This window comes from Lycorma delicatula, chromosome 2 (assembly GCF_047948215.1).
Source record: "Lycorma delicatula isolate Av1 chromosome 2, ASM4794821v1, whole genome shotgun sequence".
Taxonomy (NCBI): domain Eukaryota; kingdom Metazoa; phylum Arthropoda; class Insecta; order Hemiptera; family Fulgoridae; genus Lycorma; species Lycorma delicatula.
The window spans coordinates 75,508,325-75,520,502 of NC_134456.1; the positions used below are offsets into that span (position 1 = coordinate 75,508,325).

At 29.7% G+C, this 12,178-nt stretch overlaps 1 long non-coding RNA gene across 2 annotated transcripts in view; it reads right to left on the reverse strand.

Annotated features, from left to right (window-relative positions):
- LOC142318908 (uncharacterized) overlaps nucleotides 1-12,178 on the reverse strand; it is a 209,996-nt gene that overhangs the window by 108,543 nt on the left and 89,275 nt on the right. The window contains exon 1 of one of the 2 annotated variants that reach the window (XR_012755074.1): nucleotides 4,858-4,910. The exons of the other annotated variant lie outside the window; for it this stretch is intronic. This is a non-coding gene — a long non-coding RNA (uncharacterized LOC142318908). Of the gene's footprint in view, nucleotides 1-4,857; nucleotides 4,911-12,178 lie in introns of those variants that run through there. 2 annotated transcript variants of the gene reach the window in all.

A 12,178-nucleotide genomic window follows, 5' to 3' on the forward strand; every position in this document is an offset into this window, starting at 1 on the left:
TCTACTTTGGGACAAGTTTTTTTCCCATATATCTTTAATTTTTCCTTGTTTTTCTTTGTGTTTTTTAAAGCATATCATTTCCAGTGGTATTCTGTTCTTGGAAAGCCTCAACAAAACAATTTTCTTCTTTTTTTTGTAATGAAAGAGCGAGCATAAACAACTATGGTAATTAACCCGGTGGAAATAGGTAGCGTAGAAAAAGTATGAAAAGGTGCCAAGCCTGAAAGGTATTCGAACTAGGGACCTCCGCATGAAATGTCGAGACGCAACCTACTCAGCAGTCACGGAGGTCAGCAAATAATTTTGTTTCTAAAGTAGTCTATTTTTTATATATATCTGTGTACTATTAATTTTAATTCAGTTTATTTCTTTTTTCCTGTTATATAATAAATAAAAGATTTATTTAATTAAACTGTTTTTACTCATTTTAATTATTCGACAAAGTGACAAAAGAACATCAATCTTCGCTTTTTCATTAAGTCCGTTATTTTTACATGACTGCCCAAAAAAGAGTGTTAATGTATTATTGTTTAGGTTGTAAGTATTTATGTTTTTTCCACCGTAACAGCCCAACGAATGAACCAATTTAAATGTATGATCCCTTATTGGAATCCTTACGTTACTGGGAGTGTCATAGGCTGTATATACATATATATATATATATATATATAAATTTAAAAATTAAAAAAAAAATATATACTACATACAAAATTGCCACCCGCACGTTTTTTAATTATCCTACGTGTAACAGTAATGATTTTTCTGCAATCGTGTTTTTTTAATATTTCATTTTAACTTGTAAGTTTAAAAGCGTTTCTATTCTTTACGGAATCTAAAATTATTCTAATTTATTTTATTACCAATACCAACTAGCCTTGGTAAACTTGTGTATTCTGTTGAATACTAGATCGTAGATACCGGTGTTCTTTGGTGGTTTCCCTCCAACCGGCTGCAATCTCCTTGACCACCTCCCCACCAACGTAGCCGGATATGCAATTACGGATAAACTCAGCTCTGAGGGATGCCTTCGCATCAAACTCTCTCTATAGGGCGCTGGATCCCACCCAGGTAGCCGGGACTCGGTCTTATGTTATGTACCATGCCCCTAGCATGGCATGGTTCTTTGGTGGTTGGGTTTCAATTAACCACACATTTCAGGAATGGTCGACCTGAGACTGTACAAGACGACAATTCATTTTTATTCATACGTATAATTCTCTGGAATCACCTTACGGTGGTTCCACCGTAAGGCTAAACAGAAAAAAAAGATGGAAGATTGTTAAACCAACGATTTTAAAGACGGTTTCAGGTAAGGTTTTTTTGGAACTTTATAAATAAAAAATTCTTTCAAAAGTCCGGATTTATAAGAAAAAATAATCACTCCTAATAAAAAAATGATAAACCAAATAAAATTTTATTTTAAAATTAAAATACATTTCTTTTGTCAAAATTCAAACACGGAATAAGTTCAATTTTGAAAAATAATTTTTTCCAAGAGCTGAGCGAGAATGAAAAGTTCTAATGTTAGGCACCTGTTAAACGAGATTTTCAATTACTCGTTACTCCTATTTATGAAATGTCTCTTTCTTAAAAAATTTACCCCAAATACTATTTTCGCTAAGTAGCAAAGCAAATAGACTTAAAATGCGTTTGTAAAAATAATCATTTATTCATACGATGTATAACATGAGTTACTTTGTCAGGTTAGAATTACTCAACAATTATATATTTCAAAAAATCACACGAGTAACGTGAAACGTATAGTAAATTAATCAACTAAAACAGTTTAAACACCTAATCGGATATATTACACCGATAAACAACTTTGCAATGGTTTAACTAAATAGCCTTTATAGAAAGTTGTGATAAAACAGCTGCCGGTTTCAAAATAAAGCAAAAAGCTTACGTTTTATTTTAAGCAAACAACCCTTGTACCTACCAGTAATGTAACTTTTATCGCCAGTAAATTATAATATTTTAAAAATCTTAATAAGCAAACAAAAATATTTTAATGAAATATTATTTGCCTCAATTTACACATTAATATATAATACTAGAATAACAATACGCAATTAATACGTAAAGTTTTTAACAACCAAAAAGTCCGATATCTAGGCACAGGATATTGAAGTATCTGAAATAATATAACTTGCTGAATAACATAACGCTCTTTTGGGTAACAGTTCTTTTCTATTACTCAAAAAGGAACAGTCACTGAGAAAACACGTTCATTTCCTGCAGAAGATAATTTATTTTAATTGCTTTAATTCTTTATCTTCAGAAAATCCTTTGCTAAAAACCATCAGATACGATTCAATCTTACTAACTTCGTAACTTACTAATTTCGTAATTGGAATTCGCTGGAAAAATATAATTTATCTTAATTCACAAAAATACAGCAAAGAAAAGATTTTTAGATATTTTCCGAATGGAACTAAACAGTAACAGGAGGGAAAGAAAAAAATTTTTCAAAATTTTTTTCTCCTTCTGAGAGATTAAAATGTGGACTACAAATTTAATGTTTTATTTTTTGCCATAAAATCAAACAAAGAATTATAACGATAAGAGAAAGAAGCTGAGAATAGAAATATAACGGATAGAAAAAAGTGAGAGAAAACGCAGCAAAAGTCAAAAAATTGAAAGTACATTTACAAAAAAAATAAAACTAGCTGGTATGCATTCGAAATTAAGAAATGACAAACATCATTACAAAATACAACTATATGGGTATAATAGTTAATGGTAATTGTAAGAATTTATAGTTATTATTCCATATTCAGTTGAAATTTCTTCGCATATCGTCAATTATACTGTACCATCCGATTTAATGAAATTCAAAGAGATTATAATTTGTAATCGGTGCAGCGCATGATTTGCGAAAGATAAAGACCCAGCACATTCTTCTGGAATAAGAAAAAATTGATGAATGGGTGACATGTTTCAATGAATCAAGGACACGATTCATTTATCAAGGATGTAAAGATCCAAATAGAGGTGAGTCTTGTATGAATTTCAACGATATCAACGAAAAGTGCAAGCTACTGAGACGAAATCTTACTACAAAAAAGGCATTCACATTACATAAAATGTATATTTACAGAAACCGATACATGTAATGTAATTATGTACTAGGAACATAGATGTAATGTATATTGCCTGTTAGTGATACTATGCTGTAGTATGATTAGACACTGCCTCGTACACCCACCAGGTTGTCTAGTAGTGAACTCGTCATTGCAAATCAGCTGATTTCGAAGTCTAGTATTCTAAGGTTCAAATCCTTGTAAAAGCAATTACTTTAATACGGATTTGAAATCTAGATCGTGGATATCGATGTTCTTTTGTGGTTGGGTTTCAATTAACCATACACCTCAAGAATGGTTGATCAGACATTGTACAAAACAACACTTCATTTACATATATAATATCATCCTCACTCATTCACTGAATACCACCGTAAGGTATAAACCTTACCTGTCTCGTACCGAAGAGCAAATTCAGTCCAACATATATTTCCCAGTTCATCAGGTTCAAAAATATCACGACCAAAAATATTGTTGTGATGTAAGCAAAAATCAGCTTGAATCACCTTGAAAAGATTTAGGTAGTTTTTCCCTATTGAGACCAATCTGTAATATCTAAGACATTTTTTAAACATCACGGTACCACCGCGAAAAGTAGCTGCGTCGATTGCAACAAGATTTATTTGGATTAACCCACCGGGTTAATGTAGTGGTGAACTCGTCATCGCAAATCAGCTGATTTCGAAATCAAGAATTCTAAAGTTCAAATCTTAGTAAAAGCAGTTAGTTACCTTTATGCGGATTTGAATATCGTGGATACCGGTGTTCCTTGGTAGTGCTTCTTAATTTTTCCTGTTTAATCTCCGGGAATTACCGTTCAGGTATTCCCGTATTACCCTTCAGAGGATGAATGAGGACTACATGTATGAGTGTAAATGAAGTGTAGTCTTGTACAATGTCAGGTCGACCATTCCTGAGATGTGTGGCTAATTGAAACCCAACTACCAAAGAACACCAGTATCCACAATCTAGTATCCAAATCCGTATAAAAGTCTTTACTAGGACTTTTATGTTGGAAGTCTCGATTTACTATTCAGATAATTTGGGAGGACGCGTTTACCACTAGATCAACCCGGTGAGTTGTTCTTTGGCACTTACACCACACACATCTTAAGAATGATCGACCTGAGACTGTATACAAGACTACACTTCATTTATATTCATCTATATCATCCTCATTCATCCGTAAGTAGTATCTTACGGTGGTTCCGGAGGTTAAATAGAAAAAAGAGAGAGGGTCCAATATAAAACCTCCTTTTTTGAAAGTTAAGAATCAAAATAGGCATTTTCTTTTAGATTTTATTTATTTTTATTAATTTTTTAAGTTGTTTTTGAAGTTTTCTATGAAGGATTTTACTGAATATTAAATTGAAAAAATCAATGGTCTTGAATACTAATATTCGGATAATAACGGATATTAACGGATAATATTAACTTCGTTAACCGTATAAATAGTTAAATTGCTTAGCAACCAAATAAGCATTGGAATTACAATATTAGATCTGATAAAAAATAATTTTATCACTTTATCCTGATAGCAATCAACGTATTATTTTTCCATTTAAATTAAATTTTTACTTCACTTAGTATTCAATCTTTATAAATATTATAATTAATATAACAGCTTATAAAAAAAAGCTTAATAATAACGTTAGAAGAGGTAATAATTTAAGATGCATATTAGTTAAGGTAATATTAGGAGTAGAATAATATAAAACAAGCAATCAATTACATAGTGAATAAGAATCAATGCTACTTATCTTAACTAGTCTACCTGGCTATACGATGCGAATGTCAGTAGGCTTACTGTACTATACATCTAATCTGTTCTATTCAATTCACGAACTAACATACGAGTACGAGTAAAAATAATATACAACTTGTATAGGCAGTCGAACAATGACATCCGGAGTATAATTTATAAGAGAAACTTCATTTGCAATTGTAATATATTAAGTATTAAATTATTAATCAAGATATTTTATATACAAATGTGAATACGGTATTAAAAGTAATTTCCATTAAAAATTAAAACCCATCATTATTATTCTTATCTGTTTTAATATAAATATAGACCTTAAATATACTCAATAGTCCAGTAATTTGAAAATAGTTAATCATTAACTGTAATTAGTGTTATTCATAAAATTAAAAAAAAACCACAGCCTTTTAAATATTTATAATACAAGCACGTGTGCACGCGCACACATTAATGTTGGACTGTTGAATTTTTTCAAGGTCAAATCTAATTTTTTACTGGCACTCATAATTACTATAATAGGTACGCTCTGAAAAAAATAAAAAATAATGTTTTGCAACTTTGACATATTTTTTTTAAAAATCAAAGAAAGTCCCAAGCGATAAATTTAGATTAAACTGAAGTATTAATAATTAAAATAATATGAATACAATTTCTTAGTATAAAATAAATATACTGAAGAAAAGAAATCCAACTCACAAAAATAAAATCTGATGTGGACAACACATGATTTCCTTGTACGCCTATTAAATTAAATATATATTTTTTTTTAAATGAAACGTACATAAAATTTTATTACATTAATAACTTAGGTATTTACTTATTTTTATATTGATTTATTATTTATCGTAATTTTTTTTTACAATGTGAGATTAATAATTAATAATAAATCAATATATTTAAATTACAAAAATAGTTAAAAAAAAGGAAATGAAGTCGTATTCGAACCAATGTGCCTTCCCCTTTAAAGATCCAAATATTTCATTAATTGAAATTTTAATTGGCTATAACTTTGGAACCAATGAAAATAAGTACTAAGATATATCGTTGAAAAGCTCTCAAAGTGGGCTTATTACTTATTTACGAAAAGGTCTAAAAACCAAATTGTTTTTGGATTATGGGGTTTTTTGGACACTTTTGGTTCAATCGATTCCAATCAAAAGGGTAGGTGTATACAACTAGATGTTACAACAGTTATAAATCTAAAATTTCAACATCCTACGACTAATCGTTTTTTGAGATCGACGAATCGTTTCGAGATGCATACGTATGTATGTACATACATACATACGAATGTATAGACGTCACGCCGAAGCTTGTCAAAATGGATTCAAGGATGGTCAAAATGGATATTTCCGTTGAAATCTGGAAACTGACATTTTTCGCAATAACCTTCCTTTACTTCGTACAAGCAAGTACAAAAAAAGAAAAATGCTGGAATGTACTGCATTACTTTCCCCTAGCTATAAATATAAATATTTAAAGAGATCGGGCTGCAAAACAGAATTTTTGTGGGGAATAAATAAAATAAAAAAAAAATTGCTTAAGTAAAGTTTTCTCTAAAACTTTATGTTTAAAGAGGCTAAAAAAAAGTAAAATCTTAAAAACTCTTCTGCATTTTAGGTGCGAGGTATTATAATACACACACACACACACACACACGCGCACATATATACACACGCGCATATATATATATATATATGCGTGTGTGTGTGTGTGTGTGGATTACATAGTTTTTATTTTTTAAATATGGATAGCCTTACAAAGAAGGTAAGTTCAAACTACATTTGAACGAAAAAAGAAAGTCAGTGGAACAAACAAGAATAATTTTCTTGCGTTAAAATTTGTTTTTTTTTCTCTTTTTTTTGTATAACTAGCCTAGAACCTGCATCCTGAAGTCAAGTCAGCCCAGCCAAGGTGAATTTCGGAGCCTTTTCAGTGGCTCCTCGGGGGCTATCCTATGGCCGCAAAATTCTCTTCGCTTGCCATTCCCAATTTGCCACGGGGACCAAATCCAAAATAGTTTTGTACTTTTTCTTAACTGCAGTAATTGCAGTAACTGTAACTGTAACTGCAGTAAAAACCTCTCATTGAGCGCTTTTCAACGATTTATCAAAGGTGGTACTTATTTTCATTGGTTCCAGAGTAATACCAAATAAAATTCTAATTAATGATATATTTGGATCTTACAAGGGGAAGGCACATCTGTTCCAAACAGACTTCATCTCCTTTATTTTAATTTTTTTTTAATTTAAATATATTGATTTATTAATAATTATTAATAACCTCGGATTGTAAAAAACTTTTTCGAAAATAAAAAAATAAAAAATATATCAAGTTATTAGAAGTAAAATTTTATGTACTTTTCTTTTTAAAAAGATATATATATATATATGTAATGTAATAGGCGTACAAGGAAGTCATATGACACCCACATAAGATTTTTTTAAAAGCCGAGTTCTTTTGAAGATCTATCAATTTTTTAAATAAAAATATAAAATTAAAAAAAAAGAATACTTGTTCTATTATATATATATATATATATATATATATATATATATATATACACTGTTTGTTGAAGTCAGCACAAAATTAAGGGTTAGTATATAGGTGATAAATTATGGTGACAGCTGTTTATTTACAATTTGGCACAAACTTTAAAAAGTCAAAATTTAAAGAATTGAAATTTAGAGGAAGTGCAATTTTTTTTTAAAGACGTTTTTATTATTTTCAAAAAGATTATTTTTTTATTTGATGTAGGTAATTATATAACTTTATTTCTTAAACAAAATTATGTTTTAGTATGTTTCTAATAATTTACGAGAAACAAAGTTAAAAATTTACAATAAAATCTTTTCATAATAAAATGAAACTTAATTTATGATTAAAAACTTAAATTTATGATTTTAAATAATTAAGAGTCTCACCAAGAGGTAGTTTTCTATAACAGAAGGTTCAAGAAAAACTCTATAGAGGATAGAGATTTTAATTTACTTCTATTGTATGTTCTTTTTTACGTAAACAATTAGGTTTCCAATAAATAATAAAACATGTAATTACTGAAAAATAATTAAAAAATAAATGTATTTAAACAAAAATGGGTAAGAATTCAGATGGGAAATCGGAAAATTTAGAAAAATTTTAAAATTCAGAAAACTTTACAAAATTAGATAAACAAATAGAATCGTGAAAAATCTTCTCACCGGTTAATTTTTTTCTTCATGACAAGAAGGAAAAAGTTATAAAAATAAAATACAAACAGAATAATCTATACGTAAGCAGTAAACAACTCAGTTGTCAGGATATTGTATTTTTAGAAATAACCAACGCGATTACAAAGCCTAGTTGAACAGCCCCCCAACCGATTAATGATTATTGCATTGCAATAAAATAATCAACTTTGTAAGCGGAATCACTTATAAAAACAATTTTATTTTTAAAAAAATCAAACAGACATTACAGCATTCAGTACACATGTATAGAAGAACAAGAGGTCAACGCGTATTTCTTTTTTCATTCGACTAGAATCTAACTGAATATTATGAAAAAACTTACTGAACGCCAGCCAGATGTATACTACAAGTGATCCATGATTCTTCCCCCATTGCGAGACAAAGATGCACAGTGAAATAGGAAGGGTAATATTTCAGTTGACAGTGAGATTATTTGTGACCATTTGGTTTCAACATCTGTCAGTCGGCCTTGAAAATGAACATAAAGAGTGCATACCGCCACTATCCGAATACACTGTTCGCAATCAAAATAATTCGAAAATGAATAATAATTAACTTCAGTACGTACTGCACTATGAGCATTTAAGTTTAATGCGAGAAGGTTAAGAGATAAGAATTTGTTAATTCACGCGTTAAATATGTTGAAGTATGAAGGCAGAATGACAATGCGTATAATCGAATTTCTACATCAAGATTTAATTTTCAATTCCTCCTCAAGGATATTAAAAAGAAATCACTTTAACTTACAAACATTTTATCTCTTATAAATCTGTAATCACATCACATATATATACTATAACCAGCATAACTAAACATTGTTAATCTTCATACATCTGTACAAAAACAAACAAAAAACTACAAAATAACAATCCTACAAATTAACGTGTTCACAACTGCAAATTAATAAAAATGATGAGCGAGTGTTGATTATATAGAAAACAAACTTTTGACTTTAAGGAACTGATGACATATGAAATGAACCACAAATATACTACTAGTATAAATTATTATAAACTGATAAATTATAAGTAACTAAACTTTACAAGTTAATTAACTTTATTTAGTTTGAACTTGATTTTTATTTTGTAAGCTATTTTAAGTGTTTCTGAAGTATTTGTTTAGTTAACTTTTTTTTTTGAGTGTGTTTTTTTTATTTACAATATATACCAATTATTCATTTAGAAAATATAGGACCTTGATGATGATACTGGGGCTTACGAGCTAGTCTAACCTTGAGAGCAATGCCGGCGGTAGATTAGTTACTAGTAGGATCTTCCGAATAGAACATGTTGAAGGTTATTTGCCAAACTAAGATATACTTCACAGAAGTTTAGTTCTCTATGTTAGGGCAGTTTAAGAGCAGCATCTGTTTTCTATATTAACGGTGATGGCAAACAGCAACTGTTCCCCGTATTAGGAGGACTGATATTATTGGACGGAGTACCATCGCTCAGTGATTCTCCAAGACATGCAGTCGCATTTGTTAATATTATATGCATGGGAATAAAAGCTATCATGATCTATTAAGTTTAGGTGGAAATAGCGGTGAATGGGGATAGATGTGGTGCAACGGTTCTGTCTCGTAGCAGTTGCTGATTATGACTAATTCCTTAATACCTACTGATGATGACTGTTTAACAATCGAAATAGCAATCTAGTTTTAATTTTTAAAAGTATTTCAGAATTTCTACTTTTGAAATATAATAAACGATTAGGTTTATAATTTTAATAGATAATGTATTAAAGTAAATCAAAAAATCTGATGTGGGACCACATGAATTCCTTGTACGCTTATTCAATTACATATACACTTTTTTTTTTCAAAGGAAAAGTACATAAATTTTACTTCATTAATAACTTCTGATATTTTTTCGTCTATTTTTTTTATTATTATTGAATTATTTATCATATTGTTTTTACAATTAGAGGTTAGTAATTATTAATAAATCAATATATTTAAATTTAAAAAAAAAGTTTAAAAAAAGTTAAAGGAGATGAAGTTGGATTGAACCTACGTGCCTTCCCCTTGTAAGATCCAATTATTTCAGTAATTAAACTTTTATTTGGCTATAACTCTGAAACCAATGAAAATAAATCAACTTATGATATATCGTTGAAAACCTCTCAATGAGGGCTTATTACTACAGTTAAGAAAAAGTCAAAATCCAATTTTTTTTAGATTTTAGGCTTTTTTGGACACATTGCTTCAGTCGATTGCAATCAAAAAGGGAGATGCACAATTAGATGTTACAACAGTCCTAAATCAAATATTTCAACATACTACGGCTAATCGTTTTCGAGATATGCGAGATACATAAGTACGTACATACCGACGACACATGAAACTAGTCCAAAAGGATTTAGGGATGGTCAAAATGGATATTTCCGTTGAAATCTGAAATTTTTCGCGATCACAATATTTCCTTTTCTTCGTACAAGGAAGTAAAAACAACCAAACAACCACTGGTTACTGTATATGATGTGTTCTTGAAAAGGTTCTATCTTATTTAAATGGCTCTCTAATAATTAATATTTTTAAAAAACTTTTAATATTCCAAACATGCAGCAAAGATTATATATTTGCAAAAAATAACCTCTATTTTTAATCACTAAAAGAAAGGGAAGTAGTAGTATTTCTGTGAACAATAGATTTTGTTCATTTTAGACTAAATTTAACAAATTTAACTTAACAACGAAGATGAATTAATTAAGTGAAAATTAAAATAAAGTTCAAAGCGAAATTTTCAATCGTAATTTATTGTGGAAGTTATAGCTAGCGTCCAGAATAAACTTTTTATATTGGAAATATCGAACCACTGTTTCTAGACATATCGCACATCATTTGACTTGGTTTTTTGAGAAAGTAATTAATTTAACACTTTGTTGAACTACAGCACATAAATAAATATAATAATATAATGTTAATATTTGAAAAGTGTTACGTACAAACTGAAACCGCAAACGGTAACTCAATGAATGAGTAGTTAAGTCAGCTTTGAAGCTAAAACCTTTTCAAAAATCATTACACACCGATCGTTCTGTTTAATATCTAAGAATTATCTTTCAATATAAAAATTGGAAAGCATTTAGGCGTAGCCGAGTCAAAAATACACAGACTAAACGCTGAAAAGTCGAGTTAAACAGTATCACGCGTCGACGATATGCGATCTCACTAAACTAATTCTTTCTTTGATACTAGAAACTTTTTTTTTAGTCTTCTGATGACTTTCTAATAAAATATTACGTAGAATTAATGTTTTACTTTTGATATAATGGAACTAACAATTTAAAAAATCTACTAGAACGAATTTAAATACTATAAAAGTTTTAATATTTCCTTAAATACGTATAATTATAAATTTATAAAATCTTATCACCATCATCAACTCTGTGACAGTGCATTATGCTTGCTTAACTTTCTATTTTTTTCAGCTGAAATTTTAAGTTCCTGATAACTCCCATTACTTTTATATCGTTTACAATGACTGTCTCAAGATAATTGCATTTTTTTATTGATCTTTCACCATACTGGGAGGCTAGGGGCTTGTTTGAGAGTTTTTCTGCCAGAGTAAGCGCATTCGGCAGCAATTGGAGCAGGTTGTTGTTTGGTATGTTCGTGGGTTGATTTATAGATAATTTTGGTATGCGTTGATTTTTAGGTAATGCTTTGGTATAGTAGGTCAAAATTGCGATGTTGCGAACAATTTTGAGGGTATAAGATTAATATTTTGTTATAGCTCAATTCGTATATATTTATTGGTTATCATTTTTTTTTTATTCGGTTTAGGTGAGTTTGAAAAATATTTTTCGTTAGTTGATGGGTTTCAACACCGATGGAAATATGTTTCGAGGCATCTGCATCGCTGCCATCCTGATGACTGAATTATATAATCAGGTACTGAGGATGTAGAAGATGACTTCCGCTAAAGCCCATCAGATCTAGGAATGGACGGGGATGTGGCGACCGGGATCGTCAGAAGGCGGGTGTCTGCACCTCTCAACTCTTTAATCAATCACTTCCCTTTACGATGATTTTTACAAAATAGGTCTTATGATTACCAACTGTTATGATTATTTTTTATTATCGTTAATTCTCCTCATTA